The sequence below is a fragment of the Eurosta solidaginis genome, chromosome 1, assembly GCF_040869045.1.
Source record: "Eurosta solidaginis isolate ZX-2024a chromosome 1, ASM4086904v1, whole genome shotgun sequence".
NCBI classification, from domain to species: Eukaryota; Metazoa; Arthropoda; class Insecta; order Diptera; family Tephritidae; genus Eurosta; species Eurosta solidaginis.
In genome coordinates, this window is record NC_090319.1 from 367,890,678 (window position 1) to 367,893,978 (window position 3,301).

A 3,301-nucleotide genomic window follows, 5' to 3' on the forward strand; every position below is an offset into this window, starting at 1 on the left:
CGTTTTGATCTCAAGACCCTAGGCACGCAGCGAGAAAAAAGGTAGACTTTGGCCGATTCTCAGACCTACCCAATATGCTCACAAAATTTCATGAGAATCGGTTCAGCCGTTTCGGAGGAGTTAAGCCTCTAAAACCGTGACCGAAGAATTTTATAAATTAGATTTACTCCTGAAAGAAAATAAATAAGTAAGGAAAGTTAAGTTCGGGTGTAACCGAACATTACATACTCAGTTGAGAGCTATGATGACAACATAAGGGAAAATGACCATGTAGGAAAATGAACCGAGGGAAACCCTGGAATGTGTTTGTATGACATGTGTGTCAAATGAAAGGCATTAAAGAGTATTTTATGAAGGAGTGGGCCATAGTTCTATAGGTGGACGTCATTTAGGGATATCGCCATAAAGGTGGATCAGGGTTGACTCTAGAATTTGTTTGTACGATATGGGAATCAAATGAAAGGTGTTAATGAGTATTTTAAAAGGGAGTAATCCTTAGTTCCATAGGTGGACGCCGTTTCGAGATATATCCATAAAGGTGGACCAGGGGTGACCCTAGAATTTGTTTGTACAATATGGGTATCAAAAGAAAGGTGTTAGTGAGTATTTTAAAAGGGAGTGATCCTTAGTTCCATAGGTGGACGCCGTTTCGAGATATCGTCATAAACGTGGACCATGGGTGACCCTAGAATTTGTTTGTACGATATGGGTATCAAATTAAAGGTATTAATGAGGATTTTAAAAGGGAGTGGGCCTTAGTTCTATAGGTGGACGCCTTTTCGAGATATAGCAATAAAGGTGGACCAGGGGTGACTCTAGAATACGTTTGTACAATATGGGTATCAAACGAAAGGTGTTAATGAGTATTTTAAAAGGGAGTGGGCCTTAGTTCTATAGGTGGACGCCTTTTCGAGATATAGCAATAAAGGTGGACCAGGGGTGACTATAGACTTTGTTTGTACGACGTGGGTATCAAATGAAAGGTGTTAATGAGTATTTTTAAAAGGGAGTGGGCCTTCGTTCTATAGGTGGTCGCCTTTTCGAGATATCGCAATAAAGGTGGACCAGGGGTGACTCTAGAATATGTTTGTACGAAATGGCTATCAAATGAAAGGTGTTAGTTAATGAGTATTTTAAAAGGACGTGGGGCTTAGTTCTATAGGTGGACGCCTTTTCGAGATATCGCCATAAAGGTGGACCAGGGGTGACTCTAGAATGTGTTTGTACGATATGGGTATCAAATTAAAGGTATTAATGAGGGTTTTAAAAGAGAGTGGTGGTAGTTGTATAGGTGGTCGCCTTTTCCAGATATCGACCAAAATGTGGACCAGGGTGACCCAGAACATCATCTGTTGGATACCGCTAATTTATTTATATATGTAATACCTGCCAAGATTTCAAGGGTTTTTTATTTCGCCCTTCAGAACTTTTTCATTTTCTTCTACTTAATATGGTAGGTGTCACAACCATTTTACAAAGTTTTTTCTAAAGTTATATTTCGCGTCAATAAACCAATCCAATTACCATGTTTCATCCCTTTTTTCGTATTTGGTATAGAATTATGGCATTTTTTTCATTTTTCGTAATATTCGATATCGAAAAAGTGGGCGCGGTCGGATTTCGTTCATTTTTTATACCAAGATAAAGTGAGTTCAGATAAGTACGTGAACTAAGTTCAGTAAAGATATGTCGATTTTTGCTCAAGTTATCGTGTTAACGGCCGAGCGGAAGGACAGACGGATGACTGTGTATAAAAACTGGGCGTGGCTTCAACCGATTTCGCCCATTTTAACAGAAAACAGTTAACGTCATAAAATCTATGCCCCTACCAAATTTCAAAAGGATTGGTAAATTTTTGTTCGACTTATGGCATTAAAAGTATCCTAGACAAATTAAATGAAAAAGGGCGGAGCCGCGCCCATTTTGAAATTTTCTTTTATTTTTGTATTTTGTTGCACCATATCATTACTGGAGTTGAATATTGACATTATTTTACTTAAAAAAAAATTTTTTTTTTTAAAGTGGGCGTGGTCCTTCTCCGATTTTGCTAATTTTTATTAAGCGTACATATAGTAATAGGAGTAAGGTTCCTGCCGAATTTAATCATGATATCTTCAACGACTGCCAAATTACAGCTTGCAAAAGTTTTAAATTACCTTCTTTTAAAAGTGGGTAGTGCCACGCCCATTGTCCAAAATTTTACTAATTTTCTATTCTGCATCATAAGTTCAACTCACCTACCAAGTTTCATCGCTTAATCTGTCTTTGGTAATGAATTATTGCACTTTTTCGGTTTTTCGATATCGAAAAAGTGGGCGTGGTTATAGTCCGATATCGTTCATTTTAAATAGCGATCTGAGATGAGTGCTCAGGAACCTGCATACCAAATTTCATCAAGATACCTCAAAATTTACTCAAGTTATCGTGTTAACGGACGGACGGACGGACGGACGGTCGGACGGACATGGCTCAATCAAATTTTTTTTCGATTCTGATGATTTTGATATATGGAAGTCTATATCTATCTCGATTCCTTTATACCTGTACAACCAACCGTTATCCAATCAAACTTAATATACTCTGTGAGCTCTGCTCAACTGAGTATAAAAAGTATATCAGATACATTTATAGGTGACAGACACATTAGTATATAATTTTCTTAGGCTGGATTTATCTTTCAATTCAGAACAAATTTTTTGTTTACATTTTTCTCGTTCTTGTTTGTTCGGAACTGGGCGATGAATTCAGATTTAGGGCTATATATTATATAAATTTAAAAATTTTAATCCAATTTTTTTGTTTATCTGGCATATAGGTTTTAAAGTTAACTGAGAAAACGGTCCTAAATATTTTTTTTCATTTACCCATTTCCGCATAGTTTTTGATTAAGTCGTTCACTACCATCTTGTAGTTAGGACTTTTGTGTTTGCATAAAAAAAGTAACGACCCTTTCAAAAGAATCCCACGTGCTGCCTCCACTGATGACAATAGTTCTTTGAAATGGTTATTGGTCATCATTTTTTTTATTTGCGGTCCCACAAAAATCCCTTTCTTTATTTGTGCTTCTGAAATCTGTGGAAAGATTGTCTTCAAATAATGAAAAGCTTCGCCTTCTTTGTTTGATTTTGTTTTGTTTGTTTTTGATAAGGCTGAGCTTGATGTGGAGCGGAGGTAGAATTATTTTTTCCTTCTTTATAACTGGGGAGTATTTTATGTCATCCACCCCAACTTGAAACTCGATTCGTTTTGGCCAATCCTTTATGATGTAGTGGTCTTGACGAGCTAGGCTATCCCATTTGCA